The sequence below is a fragment of the Sphaerodactylus townsendi genome, linkage group LG05, assembly GCF_021028975.2.
Source record: "Sphaerodactylus townsendi isolate TG3544 linkage group LG05, MPM_Stown_v2.3, whole genome shotgun sequence".
In the NCBI taxonomy this organism is placed as follows: domain Eukaryota; kingdom Metazoa; phylum Chordata; class Lepidosauria; order Squamata; family Sphaerodactylidae; genus Sphaerodactylus; species Sphaerodactylus townsendi.
Window position 1 is genome coordinate 50,091,043 of NC_059429.1, and position 21,450 is coordinate 50,112,492.

Here is a 21,450-nt window from a genome sequence, read left to right on the forward strand (position 1 = left end):
AATATACCATTTTAAATTTACATATGCGGCAAAACCCAGGTGGAACATAAATAAGGATCAATTTTTATACAGTTCAACACAGTAAAACATTATATAGGACTAACCCTCTCTCAATCTGAGGCAGAGATACAATTCCACTCTCTGTTGATAGAACATATACCATATTTATGTGTGTAGATATGTATATATTACAATAAATTATGCAGCAAAGCACATTGGTGAACACCCCAGGTTTCCAAAGCATTTCCAGCAGAGATGGTAAATCTTTATGTTTCTTTAGAAACAGCCTCCACAGTCACTAAAAAAAAAATGGAAAATTTAAAGATGGCTTTATAGGGTTTAAATATTCAGATGTTTACAGCGAGAGAAATAATATCCTTATCAACTTGCACATTTATTTTAAGTGAATTTCATTATTTGAAAATGACAATTTGCTTGTTCTCTTTTGTATTCATTGGTGTCATGTATACAAAATAGTTTTCTGCTTACCTTTCTGGAAAAGATGACATTTATCATTGTGCCAAAAATACCTTGGAAAGCAAAAAAAAAATGCTATTAGTTATTGCACCCTTGTCCACGGGGATTCAAGCTACTCAACAAAGAAGATCAGCAGCCCAACAAAAACAAAACAATACAGTGTTTTACTATACTTCATAATATTTCATATCTCTTTAGGCAGTAATGACTAGTTGCTGAGGCCAGCATTTCCCCAAAACTAATCAGAATAAGAAGATATACCAAGAAGTTGTGCACATAAAGTGTCATTAAGTTGCACCCAATTTATGGCAACCCCACAGGGTTTTCAAAGCAAGAGACTTGTAGACTTACAGAGTTGCATTCCTCAGCAAAGACCCTTGTATTCTTTACTGATCTCCCATCCTGTTACTAACATTAACCCTGCTTAGCTTCTGGCCCATTATGCATGGGATGCTTACCTTGGGTCTCTTCTCTACGCAGTGGGCTTGTAGTGGGGTCTCCTCGGTTTCTCTGTTCACACATGAGATACTCACTCTTGCTACAAAGATTTTGTTCAGAGAACTCTCCCTGGGTCTGGTTCCCTAGCTCCGCCCATCAACTAATTCTTACGGGCACAGATCTCATTACACCTGGTAGTCAAGATTGCTGGCTTAGCCCTGTAAACTACGCTTATATTGATTATATACTGTTCTAAAAAGAATCTCCCGGAAAGAGGCAAAGCAATTCCCTGAACCACACACTGCTAAAGAGGTGACCATGTGCTAGAGCTGATATTCTGTCCCCCTCCCCCCCCCATACACATACACTTTCTGCTGTTGCTGCTATTGCTACTACCACTGAAAGATGAGAGGTTTCTTATTTCCAAGCACTCTGTTATTATTATATTGATATCACAATATATCAGTTTGAGAATATAGAGGTCGGTGTGTTTTTGCTAAGGACTTGTGAGTGAGCTTCTTTTCCATGATTGAAGGAGCTGGTAACATGGAAGGGGAGGCACAAGGGGGAAGACATGAATGGTAGTCTGAGGGACTGGGAAGGCTGGCCATGGGCAGAGGAAAAATGTTCAGGGCAAAGCTGTGTTCACTGGCAAATCTGTCCAGCTCTGGTGATAAAGCAAATTAAAATTGTGTTAGAAGTGGTCTTGTTTGCCATGGAGAGAATGGAAAGTGAAAGTGGGTTTGAGGAACTACATCCAAACAAGAAATCCTGCTGCTACAGACATTCATCCCTGTGGAGCAGCAGACAGCTAGTGCATAATTGGCCACTGAGATCTGACCAAGGAGTTACACCCTTCTAAATTCATTGAAGTAAATGGATATAGAAGAATTTCTCTTTACTGAGGATAGCACCATTAGGATAGTTCATTGTAGGCCGACAAGCCCACCCATCCCCAGTTTTTGAATCTATTATGCAGGTCAATTTGTTCACAGATTTGCAAACCCCCAATTGTATTTTCACAACTTGCTGTACAACTTGAATCTGCCATGTCACTAAAGTGTTTTGAAAGGTTTCATCATACTGAGAGCAAGTACAGTTTAATGATGAGACCAAAGACTTCAAGATCAGAAACACGTGTTCAAATTTCTGTTCAGCTATGAAAAGTAGAGTAGCCTACTAGAATCCTAACCTGCTACACATAAATGTTGTGGGGCCAATACTGGATGTTTTGGAGGAAGGGCAAGATACAAATATAATAAAATACAATAAGCATTACAAATTATCTTTGCAGCATACCTCCAACTATCTTTCAGTGTGAGATGTGTCTAATATTTTCCCTGTGACTTATAATATTGTCTATTTTCTCCTTGGTACTCCATGAATTTACTTCTTAACTTGCTGAGAACTGCCGATCTGCACTTTACAGTATAATGTACTACAGAGTTAGGAACTTTACTGAATTCTTGCTGAGTGAAAATCTCTATAGCAAGTTCCATACTTTTACTTATTGAATCATTGAAATGAATTTACACAACTCCCTCCACTTCATCACAGAAGACTTTCCCACAGAGATCTTGCAGAAGACATTAGTTTACATGTCATTCTCATAACTGCCACAACATATAAACCAATCCATGTTTGGAAACATGCAAAAATTCAGAACTCTAGCTTGGAACACAATAGACAACTGTGTGTAATGATTTCTGATATTACTCTGAAGTCGTAGCGTCAAATCTGTGGACTTTTTCATTACCTCTACACATTTCACAAAACCATGACTATATTTATTAACAGCTCAATCCAGAGGTGGGGCTGAAGGGAGTTGTGGAGAACGCAGGGACTCTACAACCCTGGAGGGCAAATCCCCTGGTGATTGACTTCTGCAGCCTTCCACAATGTCCAAACACAGTGCAGAGTACCATTTCAGCGCCCCTGCTGGCTTTGTCAGCATAGTGGGGGCATTCCAGCTGTGTGGCCGGTATCCACAAGGAGAATGAGGCCATGGATATTAAAACCTTAAATATATATATTAAAAAATCTACAGCCACTGTTCAAAATCAGCACCTATGCTAAGCACATGAAAATAATGGTACCTTAGAGAATTTAATATATCAGAAAGAGGCATCAGAAGCTGATGTAAAAGTGGGAATGGGGATAGATTGTGATGAAGCAGGAAGTAATAAACATTATGTATACAGGTGTGGTTAAAACACCCAAATTCCATGGTGTCCAAGGAATTCTTACACTACTATAATTGTTTAATCACTACCTGTTGTCTGGGTTTGTCCAAACAGCTCCTCCCCTCACTGCACTTTCCACTGTACTTTGCAACTGGTACAGTATCAATTAGTCCAACACACAGTGGTGAAATATCCAGTTCCACTAAATCTACATCATCATTCTTTTGTGGAGTGGTTCAGTATTCACATAGTGTCTGGGAACACTTGAAAGAGGCACATAAGTGGCTTACTTTCAGTGCTGGGCCACATCCACACAGGCAGGGACCTGGGTAAGGGGGAGGGGGTTCATGGGTTCAAACCCCCCATTACATCTTCACATATTTCTTAAAGGGGCAATTCTCTAAGGATTGCTTAAAGTGGAAAGAACTTCAAACTGAGTTTCAGTACTTTCCCCTTTAAGCAATCTTTGGGGAATTGCCCCTTTAAGAAATACGTGAAGGTTTCACAAGAGACCAGCCTGCCCGGAGGGCGAGGGAAACTCACCCCTTGGCTGCAAGGCACTGGCAGAGATGCCGCAGCAGAGAGCGGCCACCACCATCCCCTTGCCTAGCAGCTGGAGGGCGAGGGAAACTCGCCCCCCATCTGCCAGGCAGGGAGGAGAGCTGGAGACCCTCTTACTTGTGAGTAAGTGGGGCTTAATTGTGAGCAAGCAGGGCGCCATTTGGCCCTGGTACGCCTCTGACTGTGGACACGATTCCCTAATAAACTTGGGATGCTTTGTGGTGGGCCAAACAGCTACGTTTGGAGGCTCACCTTTTCTTTTCCCAGTTTTCCAAATAGATTGGTAGGGAGCCTTGATTTATCAGGCTAGCAAAACAAATTGCATGTCAGTAGTAAGTTACTTAAAATCCACTTTACAGTAATCTTCTAAATGCAACAGAAAAGAGAACAAAGAGCCCCCCCCCCTTTAAAGAAAGCCTTTGAAGACTGAAAGAGGACGGGCAGAGATGCAGCCAGTTCTTTTCAGCTGCTTGATAAGAGCTTTGATTTCCCCAGAAAGTCCAGGTACAGCTTTGGGAAATCCGATGCAAAATTCTTTTGGCTTAAATTGCATAGAATTTGGAGCAATTCCCTCCAGCTTGGGGGGTGGGGGTGGAGCTTGGGGGCATGACCATGCCCAGGGGTGGGGCCCCGCCCCTGAACCTCGCCCCCTGAACCCACCCCATAACATTTTTATACCTACATCACTGCACAAGGCTTTTCTCCACCTTGGCTTTCAAAAAGCAGCTGGTTTTTTTTTTTTGGAAGCGTGGGGAGACCATTCATATGACACCATCTTCTGATCTTCTACTTTACTTGGTATGATCATTCTTGAAATACATTAGCAATCTGTCTGGAAAGAAAAGTTTATATTTTTAAAGATCATGCTCACAAAGAAGCCATTTTCCTTTCATTAACCAGTTGCAGTCACTATTTCCCCTATCTTGGAGGGGAATTCTGAGGGCTTTTAAAATGTTACTGATATATAGCCCAATAACATTATAATGACTGATTACCATGTTCTACCTGTTCCTCTGAATTTCCAGATTTTTTCTCCAAAACTGTTCCTCTGAATTTCCAGATTTTTTTGCCCTTTTTGTTGGGAAGGCATAAGGGGAAAAGTTGAAAATTTCCCATATCTCTACAACAAAGAGGGCAGGATAATTTTTAGAAGTTTGGGATGCAGAGGAACTAGTAAATCTTGACAATCAATAATTTTAATATTATTTCACTACAGTAAAGTAGCAATTACTGATGTTAAAGAAAGGTTTCAAAAAACTCTACAGTGGTATGGCAGAGGAAAATGCAAGGGAAAGGATGGCTGATGGAAGAAAATGTGCCTGGAATTCCTAAACAGATGTTCCAATGTCAGTATCAAAGCTCTGCATTTGTGGTAGTGATGATCATCACTGTATGGACAGAGCCCTTATATAGGAAACAATCATGTAATCCACCATCACTGGGTTTCAGTTGTTACTAGGCTATGTTAATGTGACAACCGTACTGCATTTGGTAACATAAGAATCCACCTCAGTAGGTATCAGATGGCTTTTAGATAAAGTGTCTCATTCAATTGATAGTACTGCTACATTTGGACTACATGACAACTGAAATGTATTTCCTTAAGTACTACTTGATTGGTTTTGGGGATGTCTTGGTGAGGTATAGTCCATAGAATTGGTTATTGAGAATTATATCACAAGCCTGCCTATTATTTTCTGTAACTGTTAGTCCAGTCCTACGATGACATTCTTAGATGCTGCTTCTGAAATGTTACTGCAAAAAGAAATGTAATACTATTCTAACCTAAGAATGCTGCTAGTGAACTTACTGGATCTGATAAGGTCACATTTGCTCAACACATTTCCTGAATCAAAGTCTTTTTTTTTTTAAATTGCCAGTTCCTGAAGAGGGCAGCACGTTCTAGATATTATTGAATCATAATCTAAAGCATGACAGCCTGGCTTTACTGTACTGTAAGAAAAGAAGGGGGTGGAGTGGAGAAAAGAAAGGGATATTTTGTGTAGTCATTTCTAAGGAACAATAAACCAGCTCTAGTTCTTGGCAGTTACAGGCCAAGGTCAAAACGGTATCCGATTATTAAAGGGAACATTCAAATAAAGCACCTGAAGAGATGTATTTAGCAAAAAGGGGAAAACAAAACAACAACTAGAAGTACTTTCACAAGGAACAAGTTTTATCTTTAATACCAGAGATAACTTTTCTCTCTCTCTTATTGGCAGTGCATTGACTGTCAAAAACTTCTAAAGGGGTTAGATTTAATTATCTCACTCTTTGCACATTTCATCTCGATTGCTATGGCAACATTCAGTTGCCTCAGCAGCAATGCACACTTTAATCAGATATTTCCTCACCCATTTCTCTGTGCACTACAGCAATGCAATGAAATTTACAGCCAAGCCATGAGATGTCTCCCAGCACATCAGAGGAACTGATGGCTCTCCCTGTTGCTTTCCTGCCTTCCTGAACCTGATGCGCAGACAGAGCCACCCACACAAATATTTTCAGAGAGTTTTGCACCCTGGTGACACATACAGCACAGGAGAGAAGTATGTATATTTTGAATGCATTTCTATCTCACTGATTTCTGGGCTGTTTCCTTTCCACTCCCTCTTTACAAGGCATCCATCCACTTATTCAACAGCCCAGCCCTGAAAACTAGGCTAATGGGCAGCTCCTCTGGTTGCTGCAAGAGCAAATGTTGGTAACAGAAAACATAATAACTGGCAGCCAGACAATGTTGTTTGTTCCATCCTCCCTAAAAAGCTTTTTGTTTGATTAGACACCTCTCATAGTCTCTTTAAACTGCTTGACTGGAAAAACCAGGGACAGTTGCTGAATCAAAAATAATTAGGGGCAGTGAACCCATAGCAGAAGCAGAAGATATTGTGATAATTCAGACAACTACAATATGTACATATAGCCTGATTATAGAGAAAGGTGGCATTTTCAAAGCAGACAAGTATATATACCCTGGACTCAGAGAGAGTGGCTTGAATTTCACATGTGAACATGAATACCACCTGTGGGAAAAGTACACTGATAATAAAGTTTCTTGCTGTTTTTATCAATATTGGCAATGGTCAGAATTAATATATGTGATATGTTTCTAGTGGTCAGTTCTCTTGGCCTAGGATATTATTCCCAAGTACCAGAAACATTGGGATGACATGTGATACTGGAAATTACTTACTTTATTTTTATTGTGCTGACTCCAAGTCATAGCAAATAACAAGGACAAAAGCATAAAATCACAACACAAGCAGCGATACTGCCAGCTATAGTATAAAATTTACAACCATTAGAGAAAAGAGAAAATTTCATAATATCTTACATAGTAATAAACTACACAATAACAACAATTGATTATCATAATAAAATTGTTCAACAGTAGGACTTACATCAAAGGATCTTAACTTTGTCTTTGGCCTTTTATACATAGCTTACCACAGATTTTCAGTGGTCAAATCTTGTGTCTTGGAAACGTTTTCTGTAAAAATAATTCTGCACACCTCCATTCCCCTCATTATTATTTCCCCCTTTATCTCATCAGTTGCATTTATTCCACACATGACTGTTCAAAATATACTATTCCTAATGGGGGTGGGATGTCTCCTGTGATACGGGAAAACAACCCTCCTTTTTTTCTTTTGCACAGATATTCTAGCATTACTGTGCAGTTACACTGAAGCAGCAATTTTTTAAAAAATGTCTCATCCTCCATTTCTGTCATTGAGAATTACACAAAATGGAAGCCAATTTTTTTTTTACTGGAGCAGACACCATTATCGAAAGAACACACATAGCCCACCCACCCACAAATGCCTGATTAGAACTGCAGTACACAGAATCATTACTGTTGCAAGCTCTTGACAATTTCACTTACTCCTAAATGTGAACACTGTATTTCTTCACCTTAACGTTACACTGCTAGTTCAGTATGAAACTGAAAAGCTGATCCATTCACCCCTGCTTCTTTCAATCTGTACAAACACAGCATTAACACTGCAAACTGTAGATGAAATTGATAAAGCTGATCTAATCGCCCATGCTTCTTTGTACTGGTGTTTGAACGTTATATCACTAATTTGCTTTGACAAAGAGAAAAACATTTTTAAAATTCCTTTAAAAAATGGAGGACAATGGGGAGGGGAAAAAGGCTAAAGGGGAGGCTGAGCTACTACTTGGGAGTGTGGACAAGAGCCAGAGAAATAAAGATGATTTCAATATGAGTGTACATTCAAGAAAGCTGGCTCAAAAACAGATAGAAAAAAACATTGTGGTAAAAGTGCTTGGGAAAACAACAGAGAAAAGATGAAGCCAAAATGTCTCTGGAACCAAATGGGGGCGGGGGGGGGGGCGGACATGCAGAATTCAAAGAAAACACATAACATTTGGCAGCAATATTTGTTGTAAACAACTCATGTGGAAAAGGCCTTAGTCTTAACAACCATGGCAGTAAACTTTGCCATTTGCAATGTTATCCATTTATTCTATCTGCAAGTAGTGCTAGAAATGTATTCATATCTGATGTTCTTGACAATGGTAATAACATATTTTCAAGATATATTGCCCAATCCACTGTAAAACTCTGCCATCGAATGAACACGTTTCTAGAAATTAAGAAGGCAAAAAGAGTCCTGCTGGATCAGTCCAGTGGTTCATCTAGTCCAGCATCTTGCCTCACAGAGCAGCCAACAAGAGGGCACAGGAAGAGAGGGCTTCCCCTGATGTTGTTTCCCCCCCTTACATAGCAGTTCTAATGTATTTGTTTTTGTTTGGTTTGCTTATATGCTGCCTTTCCATGAATAAAGCAAAGCTTAAGTTGTCTTACAAAATTAAGACATATAAATCGCCATTTAAACCTTAGCATATACAATAGGATACAATGGGAAATATCCAGTGGGAGGAGCTGAAGTAGCAGATCCCCTCCCTACACCACGCACACTGCTTGTTCCTAAAATCTTCACTGAGGGTTAAGGAACTTCATAGACAAAATACATACCAGTTCAGGATGCTGCCACAAGGAGACAGGATGGGAGGAAATTATGTCCTTTTCATGGTTTCACCCATTTCCCCAGTACACTGCTTCACTTGAGCCTTCTGTGCTGTGGCATGTGGTGTTCTAAAGCAACACCTAATCTGCAGAGAAAATTTTTGGGACAAACAGCAGGCTGCTGGAGGAAGACAGGGCTGGGAAAAGATCAACTCTACCAACTTCTTCCACAAGTTTTTTCTGCAGGATTCAACTCATACAATACTACTGTGAGACTAAAACAAATGACCCAGGGAAGAAATAAGCTTGCAGTGAGGGGCAACAGAAAGTTACCGAGGAAGAATTCAAGGACTACTACCAAAAAGACTTTCAGACTATCATCATTAGACAAACCTGCAATAATGAAGATTTCCATAACAAAGTTTTCTATGAATTACCTCAGAATTGAGGCAAAAACCTGCAGGTGGGGATAGTTCTTTACGTACATGGTCCAAAAATAACATTAGTATCCAAGGTACAACACTGGTTTAAGATGCTCATGCAAGTAATGACCATGATATTTGTCATGTGGAATCTGGCAACTGTAGCAGTGCTACCAGCCATATATATCAGAAATATATTGAGTGGTATATCTGTACAAAGTTCCACCTCTGGGTGAACAGCACATGATGAATGGAGGTACATCAGATGTGATTAAGATCTCTCTGGCTAAGGCTCTGCAATATCTCATATATATCAGAAATGCAATAACCACCACAACAAGTATAGTTTTGTGCATTAAAGACTTAACAGTGAATCTTTTTGAACACTAAAGTTTGATTAGAAGACTGGCCAAGTGTTTATAGTAAATGCAAGACCAACTGTATCATTAAATCATGCATGATTGTCAATTGGTTTGCTGCACGCTTTCTGTTAAAAAATAACAATGACCTGTTGAGTGTCCCTGCCGAAACCCCTCAAATAGTCTGAAGTTGGGCTTATCAAATTCCCCAGGGGGACAGGGTATCGCCTCTCCTAGGCTCCTATTTCTCATCACTGCTAAAGCAGCCAGTAGGAAGAAATAATAATAATGTCATGTGAAAAACCTGGAAGTGGTCAGGAATTGCAAGAGGAATGGCATCATTTCTAGAGTGCCAGTGTGCTGTAGAGTGTTGGACTATTATCCATGAGACCTCTGTATAAATTCCCAGTGCCACTGAAGTAATCTTGCTGGGTAATCTTAGGTCAGTTACCCACTCTTATCCTAAGTTACCTCAAAGGATCATTGTGAGGATAAAATGGAGGAGAGGAGAATAATATAAGCAACTTTACATGCCCTTTGGAAGAAAGTCAGAGGCCCTTTCCGCACGGGCGGAATATGGCAGCCTGGGGATGGCAAAAACGCCGTTCCCAGGCCGCCATTCGCACTGGCGCCAAGCCTGCATTTCCAGAGTGCGCTGGGAAGCGCACTTTCTTGGAAACGCCGGCTGGAAGCCGCTGCCGTGTGAACGGCAGCGGCTTCCAGGCGCTTCCCCCCCATTCCCTCCCCCCACTTACCTGCTCTCCGGCCCTCCAGTGCGTCGCCGAGGCCTGGGGACACGCTCCCCTGCTCTGCAACGCTGAAGCTGCTCTGCGACGCTGCTCTGCGACGCGCCGGGGGGCCGGAGAGCAGGTAAGTCCACCGGGCGACGGCGCCCAGCGGCGCCGTCTTCCCGGTTCTTTCTGGGACCGTCCATGTGGACGGTCCCGGTGTCGTCGGGTCAGCGTCAGTAACACCAACCCAAGCCCTTCCGCCTCCGTGCGGAAAGGGCCAGAGTATAAATGAAGTAAGTAAATAAACAGGAATTCATTTCATGGGGTCACTGATTTAAGATAAAAAGAAGAGTTTGGATTTATACTAGCTTTATCTCCTGTAAGGAACTTACAAACTCTTTTCCCTTTTTCTCCCCACAACAGACAGCTTGTGAGATAAGTGTGCTTGAGAGAGTTATGAAGAACTGTGACTAGCCCAAGATCACCCAACAGAAATGTAGAGTGGGGAAACAAATCTGGTTCACCAGATAAGGCTCTGCCACTCAAATGGAGGAATGGGGATTCAAATCTGGTTTTCCAGGTTAGAGTCCCGCTGCTCTTAACAACTACATCACACTGGCTCTGAGCATAGTCAGTTTTTCCCCTTTTGTTGTCTGAGATGAAAAGATTAAACTGCGTCCACCAGCCTTCTCCTGCTTTGTTACCATTTCTTTATCAGTTGTAGTGAACTGTGCTACCTTCAGACCATAACAGGAAGGCAGCTCTGACAAAATGGTGCCAGGCATTCTTTACCATCAGTGCTGATGCCAGACACTTGAGCTGATGGGATCATCTTAAACCTGGAATAACATGGTTTTGACAAAATAGTATACTTCTAAAATGTGTCTCAGAAATACTACAAGACAGTTCTCATGACTGATCATGTATGTTCTTGAAACAATATGAGAAATGATCCAATCTTGATATCCTTGTAAATGAATTAAGCTTTAAAAATTCTTAATGGACTACTCATAAGAGCCTTCTAATTCCTGTACATAGAACTTTAATGAAAAAAAATGGACATTTTTCTGCTGGTCAGGAGTCTTTCATGCATATTTGTTGCTGCTTCTTTAAATATGTGAAACCACCTTAAGCTTCACTCATCTGCAGCCCTTGCCTATTACCCAAAGTGTCACTGAGGAGAATAATTTAGGAACAGTAGTGAATACACATCAGATTGGGTTTTCTTTTCAGATGGTATGCTACTAGGTGGAGAAACTACTGGTAAAATATGGCACAAAAGATGATAGTTATTTCATCATTAGGTACCAGGTGAGAATATAGATTGTTTCTGAAAGGAAAGATTGAACTATATCATAAATTGTGACTGCACATGAAGTAAATAAAGGACACTTCAGGAGAAATGTTTGAAAATAATGAAGAAAACAGAATCATGTGTGAGAAAAGTCATGATATTGTTTGTTTGCAATTTCTGCCTACAATATAATTCCCTCACATAAAGCCTATCATAGGAAACACAGATTTTCCCCTCCCATATATTGCCAAGATTATGAAAATAACATTTGAACATAACCTTTAAAATGTTTTTTCTTTATAAATGGTAATTAAAGTTGTGCAGAAAAAAGGTAAGTCATGGAGAACTATTTGTCAAGGAAGTGAATGGGTTAGCCATAGAAATCAACAGCAACAAAACCCCATTACTTCAATGCCATTTAACTTTTCTTTATGGACACGAGCTACAAAAAAGTATAGACTCACCAATGGAAACATGTACATAGCATGAGAACTAGAAAAGCAGTCTAAATTGCTTAAATTACTCCTAATATTTTTATAAGATGCACAGTCATCCTGTAGCATATATATGATATTACTCATATGAGTATTTTTGTAAATTCCATAGGCAGAATTGAGAAATGCTGGTTGCACTTAAGTTTCCTTGAAAGGAAAGGTACTTTAGAACAAGGTTAAGTATTTAAATCTCAGAGATGTATAACCTTCCAAGACTGTGCCCAGTAGATCAACATGTAGAGTTTAATTGGTCTGGAAAACAGACCAATTAAAGTTCATTTTGACATTGAGGTAGCTTGCTTTTAAGTGGTTTGTGTATATATATGACAACTTATTAACTCCTTTACCAGTCTATAAACTCTGTACATGTATGGTGAAGAAGGGCCAGTATGCCCACTATCATTCATGTGGAGTGGAAAAAGTATACAACAATCTCTATTCCCTTGAATAATAAAATAGCAGCTTTGATGCCCTTTCTGTAAATGGCAGCAGTTCAAGCAGAGGCTTGTATCACAGAAAATCTGTAGCATCACTCAAAAGATAAGCAGGGCAGTTTTGTTTCTTCTGGTCTGCCCAAACCAGAAGAAATTACTTGACATTAGTTCCTCATATTTGCTAAGGGAAAAATGGGTTTTGAACCGTGAGGGAGGAGCAGTTGGGGTCCCAAGGTCTCCTGCTATCATGGGAGACCTCCCACCAGTAACCCTTTCTTTCTGTCACCACTCTGATCAGAGGCCAGATAATTTTTAAAAAATATGAGCAGCCTATGTAATGTGACTTCACTTTCAGCAAAAACCTGGAAGTGATATTGGCCTTTTCCTTACAGATCATTTAAAACATTTAGGGAATATATTAAAAAGAACCGTTTTGGCTTTTTTGTTCATGGAAAAAAAAGTGTTTCTGGGAAAAATTATTATTTTGTCAGCTATCTTCTGCCTCTTCAGTTTGATTCTTCATGTTGTTCCCATAGACATTTTCCCTTAGACATTTTCCCATAGACATTTCCTCGGTGTTCCATTTCAGTGAATGAAGTACACGAACAAACTCAGTTGTGTCTGCTGGCAATGTGTAATATCTCCCTTTTAAAATTTTCAGTGAGGTATCTTCGAACCTACAAAGACTCGATGCTTGGAAGGTTTGATATGAGAATCAGCATGGACTCTCATATTGAGTCTTCATAGTTCACCAAAATAAAAAAGGAGAAAATGACATGTTGCCATAATTGACAGACACAATTAAGTTCATTTACTTCAGTTACTGAAATGGTGTCCAGTCACAATGCCAGCGAAGGAAATGTCTGTGGGAAAGAATCAGAAAATGGCAGGCGGCATGGAGAATCGAACTGAAGTGACAAAAAATGGCAGGCATGAGCGGCTGAGAAAACGAAAGTGAGAGCTTTACATTCAGGCGGGAAAAATAAAACATTTCCTGCTCACCACACAGCAAGCAGGAAATGCTTTAAAAACAGCTTCAGAAAAAAAGTCGCTAGATTAGCATTTTCAGAATAACCCATTTTGAGCACTAAAATGTTTTTTTTAATATTTTTTGTGGGGGGGAACTGTGTGGAACTGTACCTCAAAATGATTTTTTTTTTTGTTTCCTAAAAATGTTTTGTTTGTGCTGTGCGGAATGGGCAATCACTAGGAATCACCTACAATTCCCAGAGCAATGTAGTGTACCTCTCCCCCCACCCCCATTTCTTGTTAGTTGTCAGCCATTGGCTGAAAAGCTAGCAGCAGAGGGGAATGTTAATCAGGCTAACAAGTAAGCAGTAGAAGAAGTGCTTTGTAGCAGTTCTAAAACTAGGCTTGCTGAGAATTGATCATTTTTAAAGCTGTTTTTCCCCTCGAGAAGCAGCAGCTGTTGAGGTTTAAATGCACATGTTTGTGCATAACATGTCTCTAAGCCCTGATGACTGTACAGATTTTTAAAACAAGTCATAGATTTATGCATAGAAAACCTACAAAATAGACATCCCCTAACCCTCTACAGAACTGAATTCGATTTCACAAGATTCACTTATATCAGTGCATCAACAAGAGGGAAACAAGCAGACTTTGGGAATGTCTAATTTCCCTTTTCTTTAGCCTTAACAGAATTCTGGGATATTTCATGAGCATTAAATAGTGAGGAGGAACTTGTTAGGAACTCCTGGATGGTTACATATTTATAGACTTTATACATACTTTTATTACAGCACTAACATTCCCTGCAGGGATTATTAAGTTGTTAGACAAATTAAAATTAAATAAAAAGTAAAGGTGCACTTGAATGAAAAACTGTTTAAAAAGGCCTACGGGCAAAGAGGAAAGTGAATGGAAGGAATGGCTGTGTTGGAATGTCTCATGGAGCTCTTCAGGACCTATGGCTTCAACTGAAGGAGACTTGCAAGGTTGCTGCCAACCATAATCAACATGATGGGAGAGATTGTCATTGGAGACATTTAAAGGGAGGGACATATGCTGCTGAGCTTCACAGGAAGGAAGGAAGGAAACAGCAAATATTGCTCAGTTAATGAAAAAAGTAATGCAGTATGCAAATGCATTTGCATTTATTTGTCATCTCTTACCACTCTTTCTTTCTCCCCCTTTGTTGTCTTCATTTAGACCGGATGCTCCTCCTGTTACTCTATAAACACAGCTCTTGGGTGGTGAGGCCAAGTCTGCATCTTTCACCGAAAGTATGATGGCATATAGCTGCGTCTTTCATTACCAGGCAACAAAGATGAAGGCTCAACTAGATGTTAGGAGAATCACAGAGATGTTGCCATTCTCTGGGCTGGATGCACACTAAATTTTCTGAATGGCAAAATGGAACTTTCTTACTTCTTCTGCCCTTATCCACCACAGTGATCTCAATAAAACGTTACTTCTAGGAGATAGGGGATCTTTGAAATGTCTTAAAGGGGGTCTACAGAAGAAGGAAATAGCCAATTTAGCCTAAATCCAAACCATTGTCTCTTCCCCTGTTTTCTTCCTGCTGCTTCAATAAACACAGAATACGTTGTGATTACAATGTATATGGCTCTGCCTCTCTGCATCTAACAGCCAGTGCGGTAGAGTGTTTAAAGGTTCTGGGCTAAGATTAGAGAATCCCTGGTTCAAATTCCTGCTTGCCATGAAACTTACTGGGTGACCTTCAGCTAGTCATTTTCTTTCAGCGTAGCCTACCTCACAGGTTTGCTGTGAAGTTAAAATGGGAGAAGGAGGAACTGTATATTCCACTCTCTGCTACTTTGGGAAAGAATGGGATGAAATATACTAAATAAAATAGATATGTGAGGGAACCATCACAAACATTGCACATTGTTGTTATCTAGGTTTTAATGGGATGAGTGGCAGAATGAGGGAACACCCTGTTTCTGCAATATCTTAAGTGAATAAACAGGAACCTGTCACCAATCCTGACTCCATGGAAAAATGCACTTATGATATGTGAGGTCATAAATCCATGCCACATTCTAACTTTTAGGTATATGTACAAACCATCTTTAGTGTAGAACTAAGCAACATGATGGATTTCTACTAAACAGGGTGGTGTCCTTGCAGTCTTACTGGGCTGAACCATTCACAGCAAGCAAGCAAGCAGGCAGGCAGGCAGGCAGGCAGGCAGGCAGGCAGGCAGGCAGGCAGGCAGGCAGGCAGGCAGGCAGGCAGGCAGGCAGGCAAGCAAGCAAAAGAATTTACATTCTGCAGGCACATGCAGATATTAGGTAGCCATGCCACTGGTGTTTGGGACTTGCAGAGCCAGTGTGATAGAGTTGTTTGAGGGCACACCTAGGGTATGAGAGACCTAGGTTTGAATCCATGCTGTACTAGGGACAATTGCTGGGTGGCCCTGAGCTAGTCACAGTCTCTCAGTTTAACTCACCTCATAGGACTATTGTCATGAGAATAAAATGGAGACAGGAGAATGATCCTGTAAGATGCTTTGGGTCTTCACTGGGGAAAAAAGCAGGGCAATTGTGCCAGGGCATTCTTTTGAAATCTAGGGTTCACTGTGATATATGTTAAAAAGGAATTGCATGAGGCTATCCTTGAGCAGCTGCAAAGGCCATCCCTTCACTAATAATCAATTACACAGAAGACTTATAATCCATTATTAGAGGGCATGGATTGTCATATGAGGAAGTTGTAATTTGATCCACCAGCACCTCCTTTTTTAGAAGAACTGATTCTAGCTATTTGTGTTTTTCATACATGGGAAAACTCAGCAAAGCAGTGTTACAGATATCCAACACAGCACAATACTGTCTCTGACCTCTCATACTGTTTTCAGATTCCTTCTGGGGAAAAGTATTGGCAGGTTAAACAGAACCAGCTGTTTGCCATTGCTTGCCAGAGATGTATGTATCTTCATGATCAATGGCTGAACACTTAATAGTTCAAGGCATTGATAATTGAACAGTGACTCCAGATGCTGCCAAGTCCACCTAGCTTAAATTGAACCTTAAGGGGAATTGTTATCCTGAGCACCATCTTTCTAGTGAACATCCCATGAACCCTCTGTTTCTCTAGGCCAGGGGTAGGGAACCTGCGGCTCTCCAGATGTTCAGGAACTACAATTCCCATCAGTCCCTACCAGCATGGCCAATTGGCCATGCTGACAGAGGCTGATGGGAATTGTAGTTCCTGAACATCTGGAGAGCCGCAGGTTCCCTACCCCTGCTCTAGGCAAACCTGGACTTTTAAACAGACAGAAACCATGGACCTTTTCAGTTTTCTGAACTGCAATTGCTATTATAGTCTGTGTGCTATTTTATCAGTTTTTTTCTTCATTTACCTCCATGCTGTAAAGAACTTCCATTGTCCATTTCCACATATTAAGCAATTATTAACAGGTCAGGACATGTTTCTCCAGGTTTGTTGGCAACCTTAGTGACAACACAATTTGGCATACATATAGGCACAAAGAGGGAAAATGTGGATGTTTTAAAAAATAGCTTCATAATGGTGTTTGAAATGGAGCAGATAGATAAGTACCAGTAATAAATTGTAGGACTTGGGTAGAGCTTGGGGAAAATTAAATTCTTAACTATCCATGTCAAGTGTTTACATTCAAGGCACCAGGGGAACAAGGCAGGATATAAATGAAATAAATCAATTAAAAGGGACCATGCATGCCACCTTAAAGACTTTGGAGGAAGTGAGAGATAAAAAAATCAAGTAAACAAATAATAAATGAGTCTCATTGTAAACTAGACCTACTTGGGAATTTCCCAAGATTGGGTATTATGTTGGGAACAAAGATATCCCCTTACATGTTTTGTTTTGAAGATGCCTTGAAATAATCTACATATGGAATGTAAAAGGGAGGGAAGGATCTTGAATTTGAATGCTCAGGACTGAAATATAGATAAACCACAATCATCTTTGCTCCAAGTTACAACTCTTTCAATGACCTGGTTCCCCTTGATCTTCTTTGACAATCTCATTGAGTGTATCTTTCCATCTAGTAACTTTTTTGTAGAAATATGTTGTCATTCGGCTTTGATGTACAAAAGATTTCACTATGATAATGAGGGCTAGCCTGACTGCACAAGGAACCAAGAAAGTTGCTTGGGGGCAGAAGCACACAGTCTGAGAGGTATGCCCCAAGATCCTTTCAAGAAACCCTTGGCTGTGGTGTCTCACACCACAAAGTATAAGGACTCTGGATATGTTCTCTTGGTATTTTTAACTGCCTGTTCTTGAAATGCTATCTCAAAATGATGTAAATTGTACCCCATGTTTCATGGCCTTTTATCCCACTGTATATTTTTTGCACTGTACTTTTGTGTGTCTGTGTCTGTGTGAGTGTGAGACAGATTTCATGCATCTGATAAAGTAGGCCCTGTTCTGCATTATGCCACAATAAATCTGTTATTCTTTGAGTTGTCACAAGACTTATTTTTTATTTTTGTCATGATGTGACACTTTTTCATTGATAGGGTTTTTTGTTTTATTTTAAGCAGGAAGATTAGAACAGAGTATCAGACATAAATCTTAGTAGATTATTGTAAGAGTGACAGTTTCAAAAATGTTGCATTTTTTCATCCTGCAATCTTATCCAAACAATTCTATATTTTTTGATACCCATAGAATTTGATTTGTAATGGTTTCAGTCTTCAAAGGACCGTGTGACTAGATTTTACAACACCGAAACTGAAACAGCTTTCTCTGGGTCCAGTGAAATTGATTTCACTTAGAATACCTTATCCCAATTTTCTGCTAATAGTACTCAAAGCATCTTACACTGTACATCATGAAAACAAAGAAAAGTAATTAAGAGCAATTTAACAATTACACCCCCAGCAACAAGTAAAGCAAAGTCCCGATATTATAAACTGAGTCTTCACCTTGCATCTAAATTACAGTATAGTATCAAGTAAACAAACCAGGTGAAGTATAGCATTTTCACAAAAAGTCTAGGCTTCCTAATAAGCTCCACCTGTAATGGGGTCTCCAATAGGGTTGTCAACTCCAGGTTGGAAAATTCCTGGCTATTTCCGGGGGTGGGGGGTGCCCAGGGAGTTGAGGAGAGATTTCTGCAGGGTATAATGCCACAGTTCACCCTTCAAAGCAGGCATTTTTCCAGGGAAAATTATTTCATCTGGAGATGCACTGCAATTCCAAAAGAGTTCTGGGCCATACCAGGATGTCTATAATACAGCCACCTTGCACTGAATGGCTCACAATATATAGTTGCTTTTTCTCACAAAAGCACTTTGATTCATTTATAAAGTCCAAAATAAATATTACTCTGTATGACAACCGTATGACAATCTTTTCAAACAATTTTCAATTTTTATGGTAGAGGGCGGGGTATAAATCGAATAAATGAATGAATGAAAATAAATGTTGTCTTTAAATGGTTTCAGTTTAGAGCGTTTCGTGTTGATACATTTCTCTCATACCCTGGGTACATCTAATATATCTAATTACAATTCATAAAACATCATACATTAACACAATGACACCCAGCATAAGATGCTCTAAACTGAAATCAAATTTATTTTGAAAATTGTTAAAACTATTGTCTTACAGAGTAATATTTATTTTAGAGTTTATAAATGAAATAAAGTGCTCTTGTGAGAAAAATACAGTAACTATATACTGTGAGCTGTTCGACACAAGGTGACTGTATTGTAGTCTTATTGCACTCCCCCCCTCCCCCGGTTCTCTTGTATCATTGTACTTGGAAGTCAGCAACTATAGTGCCCAATAATGTTCTAAGTGGACAAGTCAAATTTTATGGGGGTCCAGAGTTGCTCATTTTAGATGGTGTATTTGTGCACATACCAACTTTGTGCTTATTTTCTTTCCAGCTATATATGAACAGAGTATCAACCTACCAGCATTCTTTGCTTATCATCTCCTGCACTTGCAGCATTATTACAGCAGCTGGCTCTAAGGAAAATACCAAACTGTTTATTGGAATTTCATTCTACCAGCCACGAACAATGGTTTTCTAAGTAAATATACTAGTTTACCATTGATTTGAAAATTCCTGTTCTAGCATACAAAGGCTGACTAAGATGTCTTTTTTATGCTTTATCTTTACTTAGGTCATTGATTGTCTCTATCATACTGAAAAGATTTGAAGATTCTGTTTTTCATGCTCAAGTAGCTGCTGGAATGTGATCTTACCACTATCTTGGAGGATCAATTGGCTCTTTCTTTTGTTGTGCTGTGTATTCATACCTCAATTAATTTTTTTTGTATATACAGTGTGCTGATTTTCATTTGGAACTGTTCATACTTCCTTCAAGATTTGATGCCCTGTTTTATATAACTGTCATTGTGGTTATCATTAGAATTTGTCAAGATGCACAACTGTACCAAACTAAGAATTTATATTGTTTGTTAGGACTAAAATAAAAAAAGAAACAATGTGAAATTACTCTTTTTATGCCACTCAATTAAAAAAAGCATTTACAGTTCAGATGACTCTCTGAGGCTTGATGTTTTTGTAACCCAGACTTCTGAGGAATGCAAGGGGAGTCTAATAAACCAAGTAGACAGAAAGTTTTTAAAAAGATAGATTTGAAGGCAATACATCAGCAAGATAAAGATCTCACATTAAGCTGACCTTTACGTGTGAAAAGCAGCTTTACCTGCAAGTAGCTGCTAAACCTGCTTTGACCTGCCACAGGTCCCAAGGCTATGCAGATATATGAGTTTCTTCCTTGTCTGAAGCAATTCTCACTGTTAGCACAATCAACTTCCGTATTGCCAAGTTTAAAACTGGAGAGTTTTTTTTTAAGGGCACAGGAAAAATCTAAATCTGTATATATTATTTTATATGTAGCCTTATCTTATGCTTTTCCTAAGCAAGTCACACTGAGCAAAGCAGTATTTACTCACAAGTAAGAGTTCATATCTTACTTCCTCGATTTGAAAGTCACAAATGCAGTGTTTGTTCAGCCTCAGAACAACTGCCCAGTTAGTCTCTGATGTAATCTTTTTAAACACCAACTATGTTCCTTCAGAACTGAGCTTGACTGAGTAAATAAAACATTTTTTTCTTAAATCTTGTAACAGGCATTTGAAGAATGTTATTAATGAGGCCAATCAAGGGGCCTTGCAGAGTGGCTAAATGTTGTCTCCAGGTACAAGCAATGCCAGATCTCCCAGTCAGTCCCCAATAAAGGGCTATCTGAGACCTGCCATGCAGCTAATGTGCTTGTTTTCTGGATGGGAGGAATAATGAAAAGTATGATAATGGCTTTCTGCTAGAGACAAAGGAAACTGTATTTGCCTGTGTAAGCCTCTGACTGATTACCTAAAGGAGGTCCAGACAGGCAGAAAGAGTCTAAGGCACCTTACCATTTTAAACCAGGGGATATCCTTCTTTGGGATACAAACAAGAGCATTCCATACAGCTGATTTCAAACAGTCAATTAACCATCTCTAAAGCATTTTGGTCATTTCAAACTGTATTGGGCCTTCTATCTTGCCAATAAGGTTTTCAAGGTAAGAGATGTTTGGAAGTGGTACCCCGCCATGTCCCTAGGTAGATACGCCTCTGACGAACAGTTAATCCTTTTATAACTGACACTTGCAAAATCCCAACAGAATGGGCTAGTCTGGGCTGGCTACACATGTACCGCCTTGGTATGTGTGAATGTGAGCCCTGTAAAATCTAATGGTCAGTTTGTACCAACCAAAGTTAAAAATACATCGTAAACACCTGCTTTGTACTTATTCACAAAAAATGGTGACTGTACAAATCAGGATGATTGTGGGTAGGACATATACATCTATTATGTTTGGTCAGTAGGCTCCCAGTACATGTGACTGTAACATCTGAAAAGGGTTAAACTTCCTACATATATCACAAATGGATGTATGGGGACAGGAGAAAGAGCCAGACATGGAATTGGAATCTATAAATCATGACCAAAGGGATTTCGCAGAGGTGAATTTTTCTCCACAATCTCTTTCTGTCAGTAGCCTCCTAGTTTTACTAAGGAAGGGGATTGGGTAAAATCACGAAAATACTGCTTCCCTATGC

At 39.7% G+C, this 21,450-nt stretch overlaps 1 long non-coding RNA gene across 1 annotated transcript; it reads right to left on the minus strand.

Annotated features, from left to right (window-relative positions):
* Positions 1–223: 223 nt before the first annotated feature.
* On the minus strand, positions 224–4,372 carry LOC125433102. Its single transcript, XR_007244595.1, has 3 exons — positions 4,342–4,372; positions 490–530; positions 224–298 (listed from the first exon to the last, which is right to left on the minus strand). It is a non-coding gene; the product is annotated as an uncharacterized LOC125433102 (long non-coding RNA).
* Between the last annotated feature and the right edge of the window lie 17,078 nt (positions 4,373–21,450).